This window comes from Chiloscyllium punctatum, chromosome 26 (genome assembly GCF_047496795.1).
Source record: "Chiloscyllium punctatum isolate Juve2018m chromosome 26, sChiPun1.3, whole genome shotgun sequence".
Classification (NCBI taxonomy): Eukaryota; Metazoa; Chordata; class Chondrichthyes; order Orectolobiformes; family Hemiscylliidae; genus Chiloscyllium; species Chiloscyllium punctatum.
In genome coordinates, this window is record NC_092764.1 from 12,011,488 (window position 1) to 12,035,507 (window position 24,020).

Genomic DNA, 24,020 nt, shown 5'->3' on the forward strand with positions numbered 1-24,020 from the left:
AGAACTGCTTTGATTTTTCTGTGAATTCACAAAGATAGAAAACCAGTTATTTTTGTGTTATTACAACCATGTTATATTTCAAGTTGTTAATTATAGACTTCAGCCACAACCGATATTTAGCAAATTCTTAAATGAAACCAATAATTAAGAGCTTAACAAATAAAAGGAAATGCAGACTGCTTTTTTTTTTCCTGCAGTTTTCACTCAGTGATAGCTCTCCCATCATTGGTCACAATGTGGTTTCTAGACTGGGGCATATGACCTGGACTGACACAATGTTGAATTACTAAGAGGGTGCTGCACTGTTAAGGCATCTAGGCTCAATCTTGTCTTTTGTTGGTGAAATGCAGGTTGCATCAAGTTTATTGGAAGGTTTATTGCTGCGAAGTTTGATGCTTTTCTCACTGCATCTTATAAAAACCACCTCATTATTTACCTCCCCTGTCTCTATGGTGTCCCCTGTGTCTGATTTCAGCCCCATCTTACTGTTCCCAAGACAGCACGACATTGCTAAGACCTGAAACTGATGGCATTCTTTCCAAATGTGCCATTTTGAAGCACCTGTTGTAGACACTGTTGTTCCAAAACTGCCTTTAATGGAACATGACATCTGCCCCTCGTATGGCAGATAAGGTTAATGCCCCTGCCATCTGTGCTCGGGAGCTTGAGGTTCTGCTGAATGGGGCGATGCATAGTTGTTTCTTCTACTTCTCTCAGGACTGGCAGTGGAGGACACACCATCGAACCAGTCTAGTCTGAGGTTCCCACCTGGGTTACAGCAGTCTCAGCTGTCTGGTGGAATACACAGCTATGCGGTAAAAAGATCAATGAGATCCACTCCAACATTGTACAGCTATCTACAACCCAATGCTTCACACTCACTGTAGCTCTGTGATTGTACCCACACTCCTCCACTAAGGCTCATGTTCCACTACTCTCATTATTCTCTTAAACATGTAGCCCTCACTCACCCTCAACAACCTCAACCCCAACAACAATAATCTTGCAGCCAATTCTTGCTGTAGTTGGACATAGACAGCTTCATCTCAGGTGCAACGTGAATTATCATATGACACTATTTTGAGGAAGAGTTGCATAGACAGCTTTGTCTTGTTTAATGTTTATCCCTTAGCCAACAACATTAAAAATTATTAAAATTTTTAGTTTGGGGGATCTTGCTGTGTGAAAACTAGCTGCTATTTTTGCTGGTGTTACAATGGCAATTATACTTCAAAGGTATTTAATTAGCAGCAAAAGTGCTTTACAACATCTTGAGATGCTATGCAATTACAATTTTCTCTCTTTTAACCACCACCTCACTTTGTGACATATTTGAAGAAGAATTTAAGACAAATCAGCAATCTCTATGCTTCTGCATGGGGCAACATGGTGGCTCTGTGGTTAGAACTACTGCCTCACAGGACCAGGGACCCAGGTTCGATTCCGGCCTTAAGTGACTGGCTGTGTGGGGTTTGCACGTTCTCTCCGTGTCTGCGTGGGTTTTCTACCACAGTCCAAAGGTGTGCAGGTCAGGTGAATTGGCCATGCTAAATTTCCCACAGTGTTAGATGCATTAGTCAGAGGGGAATAGGTCTGGGTGAGTTACTCTTTGGAGGGTCAGTGTGGGCTTGTTGGGCCTAAGGGCCTGTTTCTGCACTGTAGGGAATCAAATCTTTAAAAAAAAAGCCTGTGTTGTAGCATGACTGAGATGTGTAAAAGTATGAAGAGCATAGACAAGGTACAGAGGAAGAAACTTTTCCACTTGCTGGAGGGTTCAATGACCAGGTGTAAGGTCAGTATGTTTTGAGGAAATGTGATGGAATGCTTTTTTCACCCAGAGGGTCATGGCAATCTGGAATACATTGCCAATAAGTGTGGTATAGGCAGAAAGCATCATAACAGTGCACATTTAGATGTGCACTTGAGATACCAAGGCTATGGACTGCATGCTGGAAAGTGGGATTAGATTAGGTAGGTAGTTGTTTTTGTCTGACATGGACTCACTGGGCCAACCTCTCTTCTCCAGCCCTGGCAACATCCTGGTAAATCTCCTCTGCAACTTCTCCAGTGCAATCACATTCCTCCTACAATGTGGATTCCAGAACGACACACAATACTCTAGACTAGGCCTAACCAAAGTAATATACAGTTCCAACTTAACCTCTCTGCTTTTAAGCTCTGCACCTTGGCTAATAAAGGCAAGTTTACCAGACACCTCCTTAATCAATTTATCCACCTGTCTCGATACCTTAAGGGACCGGTGAACGTGCACACGTAGGTTCCTCTGATCCCCGGTGATTCCCAGGCTCCTAACGTTCAGCATGCATTCCCTAGCATTTCTTGTCCTTCCCAAATGCCCCACCTTTACATGGAATGAATGACATTTGCCACTGTCTACATCCTCTTATAATATAAGGTGATCCTCCTCTGTGTTTACCATACCAACAATTGTTGTATTATCTGCGAACTGACTGATCCACCTCCCTCCCTTCCAGTCTAAATCATTTACATTATTCACCAACAGCAAAGGTCCCAACACTGAGCCCTGTGGGACCACATTGATTCCAGTTGGAAAAACACCCCTCAACTTCTACCCTCTGCTTCCTGCCACTGAGCCAATTGTGGATCCAATTTGTCACATTTCTTGAGTCCCATGGGCTCTTACCTTTGCTATCAATCACCCATGTGGGAACTTATCAAAAGCCTTTCTGGAATCTGGGTAGACTATATCAAAATAATTTGACTATATTGAAAGTACCTGGTCATCTTTTGTTTTACAAAACACACCTTGTGCCCTCCCGCTACCCCTGAGATGTGTGATATGCAAATGAGAACCAGTACACCACATCAGAGGAAATGATCCAATACCATACGATCTTGCTCCTGCTCTGCAGACTCATGGCAAGGTGAATTGTTTATCAAATAAAGTTAATATTTTCCTTGCCTCTGCTATGAATTTACTTCATAGCAGCACGACCAGAATAAGAATATGATAAACTCCACTCTGTCATGTTCTCTAGATTGAGAGAACACTCTTACTTACACATTGGATCTCATGACCTGCACAAGTTCAGTGTGAATGACCAGTCATTTGGATCAACATCCCATGCTCAAATCGGGTCTGGCAATGATTACTGGGTTGGAAGTTTTTGTCTAATGAGTCCAACTTGTCTGCGCAATAATAAGAGAATAGGAAGTTTGGACCATTTGTGATGTAGAATGACAGACAGCATAGAAGGAGGCTTTGTCAAACAAACAACCAACTGGAAGCAACCTTGTCCTCTTTCCCCTTTTCATTAATTTTCTTTTCCAGTATTTATGTGAATTCTCTTTTGAGGGTAAACACTGAACCTACTTCTGCTGCTCTTTCTGACAGCACTTTTCAGACCACGGTTTGCTTTTTAATAGAAAATGTTCATTTTTGCCCTCTCTTCCTCTTTTGTCAATCATGTTCCATGTTCTTACTTGAGTTAATTAAGGTGAATCCCAAAGACCATGATGGATTCTGCCTCTGTGCCTGGTGAAAGATCACACTGCATCAGCTGCATTAAAATCCAACCATCCGTTTGTATCTCTGATTTTTAGCATCCTGAGTTCCATCCAGATTTGAAAGCCTGCCAAATGACTCCTTTCGAGTGCCCAGCATGCTCGTGGTGCATTTGTTGACATGCTAAAGCAAAATAATTTTAATGCTGACAACTTCATTAAAATAGTACACTCACTGTAATGTGTTTACCGATTACAAATTGCCTATGATTTACTGTCTTCAGGGAGACAATTACAATGTCTAACCTTTTAGGATATCAATCACCTGTTGTCACAGGGCTGTTTTATTTTCCCTTAACTCATGTGAATACACGTTTTGTTCTCAAAACATGCAGGCACAACATTTTATGTCCTGAAGGACATAAATCCTGAAAAGTAATAGGTTGGAGGAGAGACAGTGGGTGAGAATATTTCTTGCAAATCATCGACGCCATGCTAGAGAGAGGAGGTTCAAACATTGTAGCCATCAATTACCAAAGCATAGTTATTGCTCATGTTGTGTCGAGAGTAGAAACAGAATGGCACACAATCCCAAGATGGATGCCTTGGAAGGCCAATGGAAAGGAAACTGAGGTGGTGTCTATTGTGCATGCCCAACTGAAATACTAAAGTCAGGTCTCCTCTGCTGTCTCAAAGTGAATATAACAGATCCCATTGCTCTATTTTGAAGAACACCCACCAAGTCAACCTCAGCAATATGCTTTAAACAACGTCAGTAAAATAAATAATATTTTTGCTATGTTTAATGTTTGCTGGCTGCTGTATTCCCTAAAATGCAAGAGTGACAATACTTTGAAGGTACCTTGTTGGCTGTAAGGTCTTTTGGGACATCCTGAGGTGCCAAGAGGGCTTTGTCAATAAAAGGTTTTCTTTCCTTTATTGAGTTGCCATTTGTCTGATTTGAAGAATATCCCTGCCTTCCATTCCAATCCCACAGGGAACATAGAAACAAAGAAAATAGGTGTAGCAGTTGGCCATTCAGCCCTTTGAGTCTAGTTTGGTATTTCATATGAGAATGGATTATCACCCACCTTAGTGCCAAGTTCCTAATTTCTCCTCGACTTTTTAATCCCTTTACTACTAAGGTTTATGTCAAAGTTCTTCTCAAAACATTCAATGTTTTGGCCTCAACTGCTTTCTGTCATAGAGACAGGCTCAGCACTCTCTAACTGGAGACGTTTCTCATGAGCTCAGTCTGAAATAACATTTCATATTAATTGTTTGTAATCTGCTTCCTCTGGACTTCCCAGTCAATGGGAACATCCCACATTCACCCTGTTTGGTCCTGTTAGAATTTTATAAGCTTCTATGAGATTCAGCTCATCCTTCTAAACTCCAGGGAATATATAGGCAAAAGTGAGGACTGCAGATGCTGGAGATCAGAGTCAAGAGTGTTGTGCTGGGAAAGCACAGCAAGTCAGGCAGCATCCAAGAAGCAGGAGAGTCAATGTTTCAGACATAAACCCTTCATCAGGAATAAGACTGGGAGCCTCGGGGGTGGAGCAATAAATGGGAGGGGGCTGGGGCTGGGGCAAGGTGGCTGAGAGTGCTGAGAGTTGATGGATGAAGGTGGGGGTAAAGGTAATAGATCAGAGGGGAGGGTGGAGTGGATAGGTGAGAAGAAAGATTGACAGATGGGACAGGTCATGAGGACAGTGCTGAGCTGGAATGTTGGAACTGGGATAAGGTGGGGAGAGGGGAAATGAGGAAACTGGTGAAATCCACATTGATGCCATGGGGTTGGAGGGTCCCGAGGTGGAAGATGAGACATTCTTCCTCCAGGCATCGGGTGGTAAAGGAGTGGCAATGGAGGAGGCCCAGGACCTGCATGTCCTTGGCAGAGTGGGACGGGGAGTTGAAGTGTTTGGCCACGGGGCTGTGGGGTTGGTTGGTGCGGGTGTCCCCGAGATGTTCTCTGAAGTGCTCTGCCAATAAGCGTCCAGTCTCCCCAATGTAGAGGAGACCACATCGGGAGCAATGGGTACAATAAATGACATGTATGGAAGTGCAGGTGAAACTTTGATGGATGTGGAATGCTCCTTTGGGGTTTTGGGTGGAGGTGAAGGAGGGAAGGTGTGGGTGCAGGTTTTGCAATTTGTGCAGAGGCAGGGGAAGATGCCGGGAGGGGAGGGTGGGGTTGTTGGAGGGCGTGGACCTGACCAGGTAGTCACTGAGGGAATAGTCTTTACGGAAAGCTGATAGGGGTGGGGAGGGAAATATATCTCTGGTGGTGGAGTCCATTTGTAAGTGGCTGAAATGGCGGAGGACGATATGATGCCCAAAACATCGATCTTCCTTCTCCTCGGATGCTGCCTGACCTGCTATGCTTTCCCAGCACCACACTCTTGACTCCAGTGAATATATGTCTAACCAATCCAGTTGCTCTTCAGACACCAGTCCTGCCGTCCCAGGAATCTATCTACAACTTATCTCAATTTATTCCATTGCAACGAAACCTGGGGCTTGTTCAACAAAAGCAAAGGAGATTTGCATTTTTGTACAAGCATCGGATAGCTCAAACACACTGCTGAAGTGTCATCACTGTAGAAAGCTGTGAAATAGAAAAGCTGACAGCCAATTTGTTCACAGAACACTTTCACAAAATGCAATGTGATAATGATCAGAGAATCTGTTTGTGAAGTTGGTTGCCAGACAAATATTAACTTGGAGACAAGTGGTCACCTCCCTGTTTTTCTTCATAGCGAGAAATGGGATCTTTTATGAATACCTGAAAAGGCAAATGGTGCTTCATTAGAATAGAAGCACAAGTAGTCATTTTGCCAACTGAGTCTGCTCCACCAAGCAACAAGGTCTGACTGGACCTTACTGCCATTTTCCCGTCTGCCCCCCATGATCCTTGATTCCCTTCTCAATCAATAATCCATCAAACTCAGTCTTCAATACACATAATGAATCAACTCCTCTGCTTCATTAGGTAAGTTAATTCAAAACACTCTGACAGAAGAAACTCTCCTCGGCTCCATGTTAAATGGAACTATATTTTAAACCATGGCCTGCGATATCCAGATTCTCCCATGAAGGGAAAAATCCTCTTAACAGCTACCCTGTAAACTCGTTTCAGAGACTTCACATTTTTGTCTTTCTGAACTCCAATGTGCATAACTCCGACCAGCTCAAAATTTCCAAAAAATGCACACATCTCATTCTAGGAATCATCTGGGGAACCTTTTCCGAACTATGTGCTACAAAGTATATCACTTATGAAGAAAGGTGGCAAAGTGTACACAGTTGCATCTCACCAAAGCCTAGTTGTAACATCGCCAAACCCTAACCACCCGACGCCTGGAGGCAGAACGGCTCATTCTCCAGCTTGGGACCCTCCAAACACATGGGATTAATGTGGATTTCACTAGTTTCTCCATTTCCCCACCCCCCACTTATCCCAGATTCAACCTTCCAAGTCAGCATGGCCCTCATGACCTGTCCTACCTGTCCATCTCCCTTCCCACCTATCGGCTCCACCCTCCTCTCCAACCTGTCACCATTACCCCAACCTTCAACTACCTATCGCACGTTCAGCTACCTCACCCCCAGCCCAACTCCCCCCTCCCATTTATCTCTCTAACCCCTTGGCTAACAAGTCTCATTCCTGATGAAGGGTTTATGCCTGAAGTGTTGATTTCCTGCTCCTCAGATGCTGCCTGACCTGCTGTGCTTTTCCAGCACCACCCTCTTGATTCTGATTTTCAGCATCTGCAGTCCTCATTTTCTCTTAGTTGTAAGAAGACTAAATTAAAATATTATTATTTTCAATCTGATGTAGATCATTTATTTTTCATCCAAGTTGTTAAGCGATATGGACCAAAGTTAGGTATAAGGAATCAGATCACAGATCAACCATGATCACTTTGAATGGTGAGACAGACTGAAGGGATTAAATGACCTTGTCCTGTTCCAATGTTCCTATATCGCTTTTCAAGAAAGGCCAACATCACATTTGCCTGACCAATTATTTGTCATGTATAATCACTGAATTGTGCAAAATAGGTGCATAAACACATTAGAACTTTGGGGAAGATGATGGCAACATCACTGAGCTAGTTATCTAGAAGGAGAAAGTAAGGACGGCAGATGCTGCAGAGTTAGAGTCAAAGAGTGCGGCGCTGGAAAAGCACCACACATCAGGTAACATCTGAGTAGCAGGAGAGTCATCTGGAATATGATGGCCCGAACTACAAGTGACTCGATACCAATGTGACTGTAATGTGGTTGATTCTCAACTAGGTCAGAAATCAAATTACACCAGGTTATAGTCCAACAGATTTATTTGATTTTGCAAGCTTTCAGAGCTCAGCTTGCAATTTCAATAGAACCTATTGGATTATAAACTGGTATCTTTTGAGTTTTGACCTTGTCCACACACCCCCATCCCCAAATCTGGCATCTCCACATCATGGCTTCAGTTCTCAATTACACTCACAAATGCCCGAGAGGGCCACCCAGTTCAAGGGCAATGAGGGATGGGCAATGCATATTGGCTTTGCCAGTGTCAAAGTGGGTAATCTTGTTACAACTAGGCATTGGTGAGACTGCAACTAGGGCACTGTGCACAGTTTGCCATCTTTCTTCATCCCATGAAAGAAATAAAACAAAAGGGCCACCTGTTCTGTAAATGAGAAGTGCTAATAATAACATTCGGAAGCAAGTACCTGGTTTTCACATCCAAGTCATAGCATGGTGTCAAACTGAGTCTTTCACCTGACCTCTGAATGAGACTTTCCAAGGGCAAAATTGATCAGATCCAACTTTAAAAAAAATGAGTTAAACTGATATGTGTGAATACAGACTGCTCACTGAGTTTTCCAACCGCCTGATTTATTCATGCAACTCGATGATGTTTAATGATTTTGTCAGCATTAAAAAGGGCTCAACCTTTTAAACTGTTTAAGCATTTTAGCATGTCAACAAACAAACCTGTATGATTTACAACTGGAATGATCAAAACAGACAACATTAATACCAATTCTGACAGCTCCAAATATCTCAACGTGTTTCATAATACTCCAGAAATGTAAAAAATAAAAGGTTTTAAAACTAGCCGGCCCCATCTGAGGGAATCCAATTGAAAATTAATCCATGTAAGAAATGACAGAATCTCGTTAAATTGACTTCACAGCTAGACTGTAAATTTGACAGATACTACACGAAGATTGCAGAGCAGTGAAAACTGTGAGCAGTGGGTTTTCTTAATTAAAAGCTAAAATTGAAAAATATGTTTCAGCCTCACTGATGAGTAAATGTACAAAGCAATGCTGGCTCATGACATCGCCGATCTCTGGTGAAAATTCCATCCCTGCTCTTCATTTCACATTAGCTGATCCCAACGTGGCACTGTCGAGGTGCTGTAGTGTTCACTGGATCCACTATCCAAATCCAAGACCATAAAGAACTTAACCAGCATCATCCATCACTCAAATCAATGTGCTTCAGTCACATTTTGACATAAGTGATGAAACCATTTGAGGAAATCTGTCCAGATTATTTTATAGAGTTATGTTCTTGAAAGGAAAGAAAGACATTTGGAGGGCAAAGGGGAAAATGTTGGTGGGACTAACTGGCTAGTTCACACATAGATAACAGAGAAGAGGTGCAGGAGTAGGTCACTCTGCCCTTCGAGCCAGCACCACCATTCATTATGATCATGGCTGATAGAGCTAGCACAGAGGTAGTTTCCTCACTCCCAGAGCCCCATTTTTGCAGAGACTTTTATAAATCTGTGTTTCAAGCATACATTGGGTGCACAAATCATGAGCTCAACTTTGCTGCATGAGGTAAGCAATGCGGCTGTGAGATGGAGAAACACCTTGATCTTTGCTCTTCAGCTCCTTGCTCTTAATCCAGCATCACCCAATGATAAGGGACTTTGGGCATATCTAAGGACGTCCTCTTGAGTTTGTGCTTGGACCAGGCCAAGGTGGCCATTACCTAATGCAGACAGTGAGCTGTGGAGAGGGGCATTGCACCCGACTGTCTGCCCCTCTTGCATGGGGTCATCCATGCCCAGGTATCCTTGCAGAGGCAACATATGGTGTTGAATAGCATGCTCAAGTCCTTCCACAACCAATGGCCAATGTCAGGGCTAGAATGTATCATCTCTGCCAAAGAAGCACATTAATGTCATCTTAAAGAAGCTCTGAGCTTTTGATTGTTGTTACAGTACCCCTTTTAGTTATCTATTGTCTTTTCACTCTGCTTAACATGGTTTTCAGATTTTTTTCTTTATTCACTGATGGGATATAGGTGTCGCTGGCTGTGTCATCATTTATTGCCTATCCCCTATTACATAGAGCATAGAACAATACAGCTCAGTACAGGCTCTTTGGCCTTTGACATTGTGCCAATCTTTTATCCTACTCTAAGTTCAGACTAAACCACATACCCTTCATTGTACTCTCATCCATGTGCCTATCCAGGAGTCACTTAAATGTCCCAAATGTATCTGACTCTACTACCACCCCTGACAGTGCATTCTACGCACCCACCACTCTCTGTGTAAAGAATTTACTCAAAGTTTGTGAGAAGATTTGTAGCTCGGGTGCTTGTTGTTGTGGTTCTGTTCACCGAGCTGGGAATTTGTGTTGCAGGCATTTTGTCCCCTGTCTAGGTGATATCCTCAGTGCTTGGGAGCCTCCTGTGAAGCGCTTCTGTGATCTTTCCCCCAGCATTTGTAGTGGTTTGAATCTGCTGCTTCTGGTTGTCAGTTCCAGCTGTCCATTGCAGTGGCTGGTATATTGAGTCCAGGTCAATGTGCTTATTGATTGAATCTGTGGATGAGTGCCATGCCTCTAGGAATTCCCTGGCTGCTCTCTGTTTGGCTTGTCCTATAATAGTAGTGTTGTCCCAGTCGAATTCATGTTGCTTGTCATCTGCGTGAGTGGCTGGGTATCGGTCCTTCATTCTGGTGAGTTGTTGTCTGAGAGTGGCTGTTGGTTTGTGTGCTGTTATGAGTCCTAGTGGTCACAGTAGTAGTCTGGCTGTCAGTTCGGAAATGCTCTTGATGTATGGTAGTGTGGCTAGTCCTTTGGGTTGTGGCATGTCCTCGTTCCGTTGTCTTTCCCTTAGGCATCTGTTGATGAAATTGTGTGGGTATCCGTTTTTGGCAAATACATTGTATAGGTGTTCTTCTTCCTCTTTTTGCAGTTCTGGTGTACTGCAGTGTGTTGTGGCCCTTTTGAATAGTGTCTTGATGCAACTTCTTTTGTGTGTGTTGGGGTGGTTGCTTTCGTAGTTCTACAATGTATACAATGTATTCGCCAAAAACGGATACCCACACAATTTCATCAACAGATGCCTAAGGGAAAGACAACCTGGTAAATCTCCTCTGCACCTTTTGTAAAGCTTCTATACATTTCCTATAATGAGTCGACCAGAACTGAACACAATATTCCAAGTGTGATCTAATCAGGGCTCTATTGAGCTGCAGCATTACCTTGTGGCTCTTAAACTCAATCCCCCTGCTAATGAAAGCCAACACATCTTACATCTTCTTAATAAACTTGTCAACTTAGGTAGCAATTTTGAGGGATCTATGGACATGGACCCAAGATTCCTCTTTTCCTCCACATTGCCAAAATCCTGCTTTTACCCTGTATTCTGCATTCAAATTCAATCACCCAAACTGAATCATTTCACACTTTTCCAGGTTGAACTCCATCAGCCACTTATCAGCCCAGTTCTGCATCCTGTCAATGTCCCGTTGCAACCGGCAACAGCCCTCCACACTATCCGCTACTCCACCTACCTCCGCGTCATCGGCAAACTTACTAACCCACTCTTCCACTTCCTCATCTGAGTCAGTTGTAAAAAGTTAAGCAGTTACTTTGATGGGTCCTCTCTGAGCTATGCAGTGTCCAAATCAGCGAGTCTGAAGCAAGGATAAAAAGTTCGCTGTAAATGGTTTGCTGAACATAAGAACACAAGCAGAAGGAGGAGTGATCATGAGCCTTTTAGCCTATCAAATCTACTCCAACAATCAACATAACTGTGGCGAGTATTCTATCTCAACTCCACTTTCCCACAACAGCTCCTTCTCCTTAATTTCCTTAGTATTCAACAACATGTTGACTTCTAATTTGAAAATTCTCAATGGTTAAGCAACCAACTGGATGGAAGTTGATTGAGAAGGTGACTCACCACGACCTTCAAGGAAGAATGTGCAAGGCTACAAAGAGAGCACAGGAACTGGCCTTCAGAGAATTACTCTTTCAACAAGCAAGCAAAGTTGCTCAATCACAGAAACAACACAAAGCCAATGAGTTTGTTGATCTCTTTCTGTGATGCATGTTTATGTGTACAAAGGCTGAAATTACAGTAAGGCAGGTGGAACACACGTAACTGATTTTACTTTCAAGGGACAAAAATATCAAAATGGAAATGTGAAAGCTCAGTTGCCTGGATGGCTGATTTGCAATGCAAAATTATGCCAACAGTGTGGGTTCAATTCCTGCACCAACTTAGGTTAACACAAAGGATTCCCCTTTTCAACCTATGCCATCGTCTGAGGCATGGTAACCCTCAGGTTAAACCATCACCAGTTGCAACTCTCTGAAGAGAGAGCACCAGTATGATCTGGTAAGACTACGGCAACTTTATCGAGAATCTGGTTCTGGAAAAGCACAGCAGGGCAGGCAGCATCCGAGGAACAGGTGATTGATGTTTCAGGCATAAGCCCTTCATCAGGCTTTGCAGCACCACACTCTCAACTCTGATCTCCAGCATCTGCAGTCCTCACTTTCTCCCATGGCAACTTTATGGAACACTGTTAATTTCCAGAAACATTTCTGCCTAACAGGAACACTGTAAAAGATGTCAACCAGAGAGATTTTAAGTGAGATAACCCAAAACTTGATTAGAGTTAGTTTTTAAGGAATGTCTTCCAGAAGGAAAGTGAGTTAGAGATGGTGGGAGATTTAGGGAGCAAATAACAGAACTCACAGCTTGGGCAGCTAGCAAAGATTGAGTGATTAAAATGAGGAACGCTTAAGAGTCCTGAATTACAGGAATGTAGATTTCTTAGAGGATTGTCAGGCTGGAGAAGATTATAGCGAGATGGAAGGATAAGGTGGTCGAGGGAATTGAAAAGACAGCTGAGAACCTTTAGACATCGGTTGACCAGGCATTAACGTAGGTCAGAGTGCAGGGGGATGGTAATGGAATGGCACTTAATAAGAGTTAGGGCCAGCAGAGGTATAAATAACCTCACACTTACAGAGGTAGAATGTTAGAAATCAGTCAATACCTGTTTGGAGGATTTATAGATCGTTTGTTTCCAAGACAGTTACGTCATTCCACAGTGAAATCTTAATGTTACTCATTCAGGCAGGAGGAGCAATCATGGTTGAGGAGGATAACTTTAAACAAGTGATGTTTGGAAGATGTTAGACCTGATAAGTGTCTCCACCATTCTATGTGCTTGTTTCGGATTGCCAGCGTCAGCAGTATTTTGCTTTTATCTGGAAATAGAAACTTTTGTCCAGTCAAAGTCATTGAAGACTCCCTTTTGCGGGTGTTAAAATTCTTTCCTGTAGTGATAATAATATCCTCTGTCTTGCTAAGTGCATTGTTCTACTTCAAATTCAGACACTTACATTCCAATGTAGGAGAACTGCATCTCAACATGAGCATTCTGGACATTAAACTGAACCAGTGCCAATCTCTCCTACAAGAAAAAGAGACAGCCCAGGTACAAAGAAATACAAGTTTCTTTTACCCTGCCGGAGGATAAAAAGATCTTATAATGTTTAGTTTGAAAAATGTGCTGGCCTTTTTGAAAAGAGCAGAGGACTTTTATGAATAGGATTACTTTACCAAAGAGCCAGATTATTTGGTCAAATGACTTCAATCTGCATCGCTCTGGTTTTATGGATTATATTATAATGTGTGAGGAGGATGAGAAATCATGCAACGCTGTCCTTCAGTATCATGCAAGGAAATGGAAAGAGATTTTATGTAAAGAAATGTAGAGGCAGTTCTTCTATAATGTGATAGTTGCTTCTTGTGCAACTCTGCATTATAGAAAAATTGTGCTTTGGAAACAGTGCTTAAAGTGTTGGTGATGTAATCGTGTTACAGCTAATACATGCTTTAAATGTTCGCACTGTAGAAACAGTCTCCCCAATTCGTAAATCGTGTTGCATTGAATTCACGTTAACAAAATGCACGCTATAGCAGAACGACCTGTATTTTGAAAATTAAGACATGACATTGAAGCTTTATGTCTTACTCTCATCAGGACAGAGTCCACTTGGCAAACAGCCTGTACCAGATCTAATGCTGTCTATGTTGTGGCTCCCTTTGAGATTTACGGCTGATTTACGGCAAAATAATATTTTTGGTAAGTTTCTTGGTGGGTTTCTCTCCGTGAGGTGTAGGAAGTTTTCTCTCACTCTTCTTTCAAGCTCGCAGCATTACATGTCAACCAAGGCCCTATAATTTCCCTGTTCATCATATTCACTCATTCACTTAGGCAAAGGTACTCACCATTGTCGGAACATCCCAGCATGTCCGACTCCAATGCCATATTTGTAAGGGATTCAAATTCTCTCAAATACCTATTTTCAACTTCCCTTTTAAGGCCATCCTATCATGGATTACCTTAAACATGATTCACATCCAGGCAGTTCAATCTCTTCCTCTGAGTCTGTGCCCTTCTGGATTCTCAAGTCTGTAGTCCAGCTCCTGCTCATGGGCACAGTTTCAGCTCTTACATGAATAGCTGCTTGAGTATGTTGATACTGCCTCTTGGATTTCTACAAGCTCTATTATGTATCAATTACACCAAGCAAGTAATCTGTTGTGGGCTTCCTTCACTACCATCCTCATCTGTACTGAACTATCGGTAGTTTCCAGGGATTATTCCAAGATCCAATTGCTGTGTCTATCTCCTAGGCATGTTTCCAAACCCAGATTGGCTCTTTGTTATTTTTTCTGAGTCCTAACTGCTCAATCTATGCCTCTACAGTGCCTTTCTGTTGTAGAGAATTTCCCCTAATGCAGAGCGCTCCCAGTTCTATGGACATAACTTTTTTTTCTCTGCCGCATGGCTCCATTGGTTTAACTTTTGCGCTGTGTAGGATTGAGCAAAAGTCCTGATCATCTACTACTAGACAAAGATTTGAGCTCAGGCTGCAATAAATACACACACACAGCCAGAATCGTTTTTATCTCGGACTATTGTTCAGCCTGGAATTCCAATTTACACCTCCACTCTCACAGAACAATCAACCATCCTTAAAACTCTCGATTGCAGCTAACTTCCACACTTCAGGTTAACCAGATCAGACAGCATGGAGCCTTCAGTGATACTGAGCATTCAACTTCAATCAAACTCCATTCACATTTACTCTTACTAGTCAGGGAATGATTTGGATATGCCGGTGTTGGACTGGGGTGTACAAAGTTAAAAATCACACAACACCAGGTTATAGTCCAACAGGTTTAATCGGAAGCACTAGCTTTCGGAGCACTGCTCCTTTATCAGGTGGTAATCCTGATGAAAGACCGGCGCTCCGAAAGATAGTGTTTCCGATTAAACCTGTTGGCCTATAACCTGGTGTTGTGTGATTTTTAACTTTGATCAAGGAACCAATTGACTTCAAAAGAAACACCAGAAACAGAATGGACAACACAGATTTCACGCAAAGGTAAGGGGCCCACAATTAGTATAATTACAGATCGTGTTCTCACCTGAGGCAGCAATTCTCAGGAGGATCACCAGCAACATTCCAGAACTGACACCACAAAGCCTCAGATATGTCCTGAGGTAAAACCAGGCCTGCTAAACCAAATACTTACCTGATATATTCTCTGCGCACATTATCACATCATCAGGCTCAACCCAATCTGAAAGGCCGATGGAGCCCAAAATCTTCATCTGGGAACCTGGTACGGCAAGCAGGAACAGCCAGGCATATTTCAAAATCATGTTCTCCACAGTGGGGAGCTTAATTTCCCAATATCCCACAGTTTCTGACCTAGCTAACAGGGAAAGGAAAGTGGCTGGTGACAGAGAATTAGGACTTCAAGGGTAGGAAGCCTGATTAAAGATTCTGTGATTAAAACTGTTGTTTAATTTATGTTCTAATAGTGTTAAGTCAAGCTAATGATATGTAACAGTAATACTTTTCTCTGTGTATAGTAGATTGTGTCAATTTCCCTTCTTATTGCTTTTATCAATGTTTCTTATATTACCCTTACTTTTCATATTTTAATTAAGTGCAGAGATTTATTTGCCCTGAAACAGCTGTCTACTGCCTTCTTCATTTCACATGCCCTAAAAGAGTCCAGTGTCTAGAACCAGGGATCTGAGGAGTTTTCCAAACACCTAAAATCAGCAAATTACTGATCACAAACTGGAACCCTAAAAGTAAAGCGCATGCATGCTCTTCACTGCAACTGCTCAAGATAAAAAAGATCCATGAATATTTGTTTGAGCATGCTCACAGCCTGTCACCCTCTGTGCACACACCAGATCACTCCCAACATGTTTGGAATTGTTGCCTCTTTGTCACCTGTTAATACATTACAGTCCTTCATTCTCGGCTTGGCTGCAGAAATTGAATTCATTTACCAAAACTAAAATCATAAATAAACATAATTGATATAACAGAATTAGGCTATGCAGCCCATTGCATCCACTCCACCTTTCAAACATGGCCTCAACTCCTTTCTCTCCACAAACTTTAATCCCCTCACTAATCAAGAATCTATCTATCTCGGTCTTAAACACACACAATGACTTGTCCTCCCTCTGTGGCAATGAGTTCCCCAAATTTCACATCGTCCGGCTGAAAAAAAATCCTCCTTATCTCAGTTCCAAAGGGTTGTCCCTTCACTCTCAGGCTGTGCCCCAGGGTCCTTGTCTCTCCTATTAGAGGAAACATGTTTTCCAATGTCCACTCTGTCTAGACATCCCATTAATCTGTAGGTTTCAGTCAAATTCCCCCTCACCCTTCTAAACTTCATTATGTACAGATTCAGAGTCCTTAGCCACTCCTCATGTGACAAGCCCTTCAACCCCAGGACCTTTCTTCTAAACCTCCTCTGGACTCCCTCCAGTGCCAGCACGTCCTTTCTGAGATACGAGGCCCAAAACTGCACATAATATTTCAAATGTGATCATACACAGTGTCAGGAGAAAGTGAGGACTGCAGATGCTATAGATCAGAGTTGAAAAGTGTGGTGCTGGAAAAGCACAGCAGGTCAGGCAGCATCCAAGAAGCAGAAGAGTAAATGTTTCAGGAATTCTTAATGAAGGGCATATGCCTAAAACATCGACTCCTCTGCTCCTCTGATGTTGTCTGAGCATCACGCTTTTTGACTCTTATACAGCCTCAGCAATACATACCCACCCTTGTATTCTAGCCCTCTTGAAATAAATGGTAACATTGCATTTGCCTTACTAGTTATCAACAAAGAGACCTTGGAGTGCAGGTTCATTGTTCCTTGAAAATGGAGTCTCAGATAGACAGGACTGTACAACTCCCAACTCCTATACACAATCCTCTCACCAATAAGTGAAAGCATACCAAACACCTCCTTCACTATCCTATCTACCTGCTACTCTACTTTCAAGGAACTATGAACCTGCACTCCAAGGTCTCTTTGATCAGTAACGCTCCCCAGGATTTTACCACTAAGTATCTATGTCCTGCTCTGATTTGCTTTTCCAAAATGCAACACCTCACATTTATCTAAATTAAACTCCATTTGCCACTCCTTAGCCCATTGGCCCATCTGACCAAGATCCCACTGTACTCTGAGGGAATCTTCTTTGCTGTCCACTGCACCTCCAATTTTGGTGTCATCTGTGAACTTACTAACCATACCGCCTGTATTTACATCCAAATCATTTATACAAATGATGAAAAGCAGTGGACTCAGTACTGATCCTTGTGGCACACCACCTTCTGTCTTCTACCTTTGAGCCAGTTCTTTACCCAATGGCTAGTTCTCCCTGTATTCCATGAGATCTAACCTTGCTAATCAATTCCCATAAGGAACCATGTCGAATCCCTTACTGAAGTCCATAAAGATACTAAAAATATAGATCATGTGTACTACTCTGTGCTCATCAATCCTCTTTATTACTTCTTCAAACAACACAATCAAGTTCCTGAAGTATAGACTGGGTCTAAATGTTGAAATTCTAAATTGGAGGAAGGCTAATTTTGATGGGATTAGGCAAGAATCATCAAAAGCTGATTGAGGTCAGATGTTTGTGGGGAAAGGGATGGCTGGAAAATGGGAAGTCTTCACAAATGAGATAACATGAGTCCAGAGACAGTATATTCCTGTTAGGGTGAAAGGTAAGGCTGGTAGGTGCAGGGAAAGTTGGATGACTAGATGAAGAAGCAGCACTCTGAAAGCTAGAACTTCCAAATAAACCTGTTTGACTATAACCTGGTGTTGCGTGATTTTTAACTTTGTCCAACACTGGCACCTCCACATCTCAGTTCCTTTGGTCAGATCGTTAATGTATAACATGGTTAGTTGTGGTCCCGACACCAACCAGTGTGAGACTCTGCTAGTCACCAGCTGCCATTCTGAAAAAGACCCCACCATCTCTATTATCTGCCTTCTGACAGTCAGTAATTTCTTTATCCATGCCAATACCTTATCCCTAACATCATGGGCACTCACCTTCTTTAGCAGCCTCCTGTGCGACACCTTGTCAAGGGCCATCTGCAAAACCAAACATAATTTGTCCACTGGCTCTTCTTCGTCTAACTTGCTCCTTACCTCCTCAAAGAATCCTGACAGATTTGTCAAGCATGACCTCCCCTTGATGACGCTGTGCTAACCCAGTCCTATTTTACTATGAACTTCCAAGTATTCCGTAACCTCATTGTTTATAATAGACTCTAAAATCTTACTGGCAACTATAGTGAGACTAACCAGCTAAAATTTCTCATCTCCTGCCACCCTCCCTTCTTAAAAGGAATTATACATTAAGCATATCCAGTCGCCTGGGACCCTCCCTGTCTTAATAAAATATAGGCTATTTGGCACATCTGGTCAATACAGGTAGTTCTTCCAGAACATGATGGTTACTTTCCTGGACAACCTCGCGCTAAACAAAACTTGAGCTCTACAAATACCATTTAACATGTGGCGATATAGTCACATTACAGATGTCGCATGTTTTAAAAGTTTGTGCTTTAGAAGCAGCGCCCCCTATTTGTCAATCGCATTACAGCAAAGTTGTGTTGACGAAACGTGCATTATAACAGAACAGCCTGTACCTATCTTAATGCTCCAGATGAAATACTTTCCATTCTATTTAATCTAACATTTTCTTTTTATCTTTTTAATTTAATTTTCCTTTGTGTACTTATCACGCTTCCTCTTATCTTTTGATGTTTGGAGGCAGGACAGGCATTTTATTCGGACTTGGCAGTGGTCCACCTGAACCTCATCACTCATGCCTCTGCCATAATTAACTTCCATACTAGATTTACGTGGCCCACTGCCAAATTAATGATCAATACAAGACAACTTAACAGCCCTCAGCCCAGTGTCATTGCCTGCTGGCAACCGGCAGGTTTGAACCCACGTTTGTTTACCATGTCCAGAACCGTGCAGGCAGCTTGTCATCTTTGGCATTCGGGTGGGATGAGAGCAGACCGAGGGTGGTCCCTCGGTCAAAGCACTCAGCGCCTGGCCTAGGAACTGATTAACTGGGGTCGGGAGGTGGTGGGGAGGTGACATACTAAGAGCCAGCCCACTGCCTCTGCTTCCATAGCCCACTCAGCATCCCCTCCATGCAACCCCGAGTTTGCAAAATCAACACCCTCCTTTCACCTCATGATTTAACCACGATACTCGGTCATCCTGGGACAGGATGAGGGGTTGCCCATATAAGGCAAAGGTGAGAAGGAATTTCTTCTCTCAGAGTTGTGAATCTGTGGAATTCTTTACTGTAGAGGGCTGTCGAGGTTAGGTCATTCAGTATGTTCAAGGTTGAGATTTTAAACAGTTAGAGAATCAAGGGTTATGGGGAAAATAGCAGAAGGTTGAGTTGAAGATTATCTGATCAGCCATGATCGAATTGAATTGAACTGCCCAGGTCCATCGTGTTAATGCGATGGTCAAGAAAGCACCAACAACATCTTTACTATCTCTGGAGGCTAAGCATGTCCTTGCGGACTTGTACCCATTTTTATAGATACACCAGAGAAAGTATTCTTTCTGGTTGCATCACAGCTTGGTACATCAATTGCTCTGCCCAGGAACATAGGAAACTACAAAGAATTGGGAACACAGCCCAGTCCATCACGTAAGCCAGTCTTCCATCCATTGACTCCATCCATGCTTCTCACTGCCTTGGGAAGGCAGCCAATATAATCAAAGATGCCTCCCATCCCAGTTATAATCTCTTCCAATCTCTTCTGTTGGGCAGAAGAAACAAAAGCTTAAACACACGTACCAACAGATTCAAAAACAGCTTCTTCCCCGCCGTTATTAGACTCCTGAAAGGACTTCTCAAATTTCTAAATTTAATGTTGACCTCGCTCTTTATGCACTTTCTCTGCAGCTGTAATATTATATTCCTCACTCTGTTCTATTAACCAAATGCACTTTCTATAGTACCAAATGCAAAACAAAACTTTTCACTGTACCTAGGTACATGAGACAGTAATAAACCAAAGACTGATGGAGCAGACCTGATGGGCTGAATGGACAGTAATGGGTGTTATTCCAAGAGCTGCCACAGTCTGCCCAGTGGTGTCACTCAGCACAAGATGTCGGCCCCTGGTTGGTCGGAAGTTTTCGGTAGGCGGACTTCTGTCTCAAGAGGGTCTTGATTCCAGGGGCAGCTGTTCTCACTGCCATCTGATTGACTTTTGAGTTCAGTGGGTCTTCCCAAATGTGACAAGCCAGAATTCAAATGCCTCGAGAAGATTTGACCAGGGAACAGTTTAACATTCATGTCTTGTATAACCCAGCTGGGCAGATTCATTACAGAAAAGAGCCCAGTAGTAGATCGCAATTAAGGTCCTTATTTGCAGTCCTTCCAACATTCATTGCACACATAACAACACAGTGAATGTCACTCCTGTCTAGCTCGGAGCAAAGGAATTTCCACAGTGCCAGGAATGCTTCTTAGAGGCCTGGTTAAATGGAGTTCAGCACCATGCCACCTTTTCCTGTAGCTATGCAGGTTATTAACCTAAAGGTCAATCTTACCTGGCATCCATTGTGTTGCTGTAGGAGGTGGTGTCATTGACCCTGCTTACTGGTGTCATGGGAATACACTAGCTGCAGTATGAAGCAGGTATTTTTCAGGCTGACAAGTCAGTTTTTTTAACTCAATAATGATGCAATATTTTCCATAAAACGTTGGTGCGAAATCCAAAGAGGCAAAGAAATATTTGAAAAATTTAGGAATGGGTGAGAATTTAAGAAGATAAACTGGATAATTCCAATATGAAAAATGTAATTTGTGTATTGTCGTCTAATTATCTACTCCTGAAAAGATATTTTTATACATTCATGGAATTCTGGTATCGCTGGTCAGGCCGGAAATTATTGATTGTCCTTAATTGCCCAGTGGGCAGATAAGACTCGGCCCTATTGTTGTGGGTCTAGAGCAGGCACATTCTTCCCCACACTGAGAGGGTCAGTTGACTGGGCTGTGGCACAAAATGGCATCAGGAGGTGGGTTAAACAAATATTACTCTGACTCCTGATTGTTCCCTCAACCATTTGCTGAGCGGCGCTTCTCAAATGGTATATCATCACCTGTTCCTGTCACATGGAGAGAAGTGCACTATGCTGCTTTTTGAAACATAGCTAACATTTTTCTTTTATTCACTCATGGGATGTAGACATCACTGGCTGGGACATCATTTATTGCCAATCCCTAATTGCCCAATGGGCAGCTAACAGTTAACCACATTGCTGTAGATCTGGAGTAAATGTAGGCCAGATTTCCTTCTCAAATGAAAAGTCAAACATGAGATATAACTTGATGACAATCAGTAATGGTTGCATGGCTGCCATTGGGTTAGCTTTCTATTCTAGATTTTTAAAATTGAATTCAAATTTTGAACATCTGCCATTGTGGGATTTCAAACATAAGTCCAGAACATCAGTCTTGGGTTCTCAATTACGAGCTCAGCAGGATTTCCAAAACACCACCGCCTTCCCGATATATATTTACATTTGAGTAAATTTCCTCCATTGTTTACTTCATAAAAATGGATCAAAACTATGACAATTCTGCAGCAATATTTTGTTTTATTCTTTTATGGGTTATAGCTTACTGAGCCAATTTTTGGAGGCCACTTGTGGGCCTCCTTCACTCCACCTTCATCCACACTGAACTATTAATAGCCACGTCGGTCAGACATAGAAAAATAGAGTATAAGAGCAGGATTGGCCATTCTGCTCTTCAAGTCTGCTCCACCATTCCCATATGATCATGGCTGATCATCCAACTCAATCGCTTGTTTCTGCTTGTTCCCTTTGATCCCTTTAGCCCCACATCCAACTCCTTCTAGAAATCATACAATGTTTAGCCCTCGACTGCTTTCTGTGGTAATTAATTCCACAACCTCACCACTCTCTAGGTGAAGAAATTTTTCCTCATCTCATTCCTAAATGCTTTACCCAGTATTCTTAAACTATGACGCTTGTTCTGCACTCCTCCATCATCAGAAGCATCCTTCCTGCATCAAACCTGTCTTGTCCTGTTGGAACTTTAGACGGTTCTGTGAGATTCTCACATCATTCTTCTGAACACCAGTGAATATAATCCTAATAAATTAATCTTTCATCACACATCAGTTCTGCCATTCCGGGAATCAATCTGGTAAACGTCCACTGCAATCTCTCTAGAGCATGAATATCCTTCCTCAGATAAGGAAAACAAAACTGCACACAATATTCCAGGTGTGGTCTCACCAAGGCCCGATGTAATTCCAGCAAGACATTCCGGTTCCTGTATTGGAATCCTCTCATATGAAGCTGGGGAAGCTGTTCGTTAAAAAGGGTGGGTTTAAGAAAGTTTAAAAAGAGGGTACAGATTTCAGGAGAGAATTTAAGATCATCTGCCTGAGCTGAATGAAAGCGCAGACGCACATATGAGTGCGAATTAAATTGGATGCGTTCAAGAAGCTAGAACTGTATGTGGCCAAAAATTTCAGAAAAGGGATTACAGATAGAGGAAAGGGCAAGGCAACAGAGGGAATTGAAAAGAAAGATAAGAATTTTAGCATTCAAAGGTCTAGCTGCTCCCAATATTTGATTTTAACGTGACTCTGCCCTTGGGTACAAAATTGCATCTTAGTTAATAACCTGCTATTGCAAAACAGCCCCTTACTGATTACATGTGCAAAGATCCCCTGCTGACAGCTGGCTATTGAATGAAGGAGCTGGGCCTGTTTAATTAAAGGAGAAAATTATCAGTTGTGAGAAACATTGCTCTGGTAGCTGGGTGTCTAATGAAGGTGACTAGAAGAATATGTTGCTCCGTGTGTTGACTGAATTCAATTATACCTCACAAGCTGATGAACTTATTGCTAAAGTTTTGTCTGAAAGATGTCCCAATCCTGCTGTGTTTCACTATGTTTGTGATAAGGAAGCCAAGATGCAGAGGAGCCACTGTTGGACTGGGGTGGACAAAGTTAAAAGTCACACAACACCAGGTTGTAGTGCAGCAGGTTTATTTGGAAGCACTAGCTTTCGGACTGCTACTCCTTCATCAGGTGGTTGATCAACTACCTGATGAAGGAGCAGCGCTCAGAAAGTTAGTGCTTCCAAATAAACCACTTGGACTATAACTTGGTGCTGTGTGATCTTTATCTTTGTGATAGGGAAGGCAAAACTGGATTTCAAACATGATTGAGTTAATTCTGTACATGGCTCCCACTGCCAACATCAGTGTGTGCTGCCCAACTCTTCATGCCCTTGAGAAAGTGCCAGGACACCTTTTCCTTGAATCAATGTTGTTTGCAGGGTAAGGTATTCATGATTTTGCTGCGAGGGTGGGAGTTCCAGAATTCTGAACCAATAATAAAGCAATAAAGGAACAACTGATTTATTTGCAAGCCAGGATGGTGTGTGACCTGAAGGGGACCTCAGCAGTGCTCCAGAGCACCTGCTGCTTGTGATCTTGGGAAACCACAAGTACTGACAAAGAAAATTTAGTGGCTTCCTGCAAGACAGCCTGGAGAGAATATATAATGCCGTCAAGGGTTCACCAATGAAGGGAATGAAGGCTTAAGCTGGGTGTCAGTGTTGGTGGGAAATCAGCCAAATTTTCTATGGCCAATTACTCTCCAGTAATAGTAACTAAAATCTGGGCACTGAAGTCTTGAATTATTCAATTGTTCTATTTTTAAATGATCATTTGATAGTACGGAAATTGAGCATTGCTAACAAAATTGTATTTAGTTCTAATTTTGATTATGCCAGTCTCAAAAGTGATCTATGCATGTTTAGATATTCCT